The sequence below is a fragment of the Pristiophorus japonicus genome, chromosome 16 (assembly GCF_044704955.1).
Source record: "Pristiophorus japonicus isolate sPriJap1 chromosome 16, sPriJap1.hap1, whole genome shotgun sequence".
Lineage (NCBI taxonomy): Eukaryota > Metazoa > Chordata > Chondrichthyes > Pristiophoridae > Pristiophorus > Pristiophorus japonicus.
Genome location: NC_091992.1, coordinates 66,823,906 through 66,824,330, shown reverse-complemented (window position 1 = coordinate 66,824,330; position 425 = coordinate 66,823,906).

Here is a 425-nt window from a genome sequence, read left to right as displayed (position 1 = left end):
GGCAATCCAGACAATAGAGGGTGTGACCCTTCTCTTATATACAGATGCTGCGGGGAGTAAGGATATATGTGCTCCAAGTTTAGATACTGGAGCTAATCATGGCAAGTGTTGAGGTCGGTAATCTGATCGGCTCGCTATCTGAAACACGCCTGACCTTCAGGCCACAGAGGGAGGAGGTTCGAGCCTTTCCGAGAATCCGGGAGATGGGGTGGTCTCGGGTCACCGACTCGCCATGAGCAGACGGGCCAGTCGAAGCCCCCCAGCCCCGGCCCTTCAGTCCAGGCAGCAATGGCTTTGATTCACTGGGGGGGGGGGGGGGTTACAAGCTCCCCCAGAGGGGCCACTGGCTTATGGAGAACGCATTGCCTCTACTCTGGGCATTTCCTCTCTCAGATCTCACGTTGAAACTCTGTAAATGTCACGAC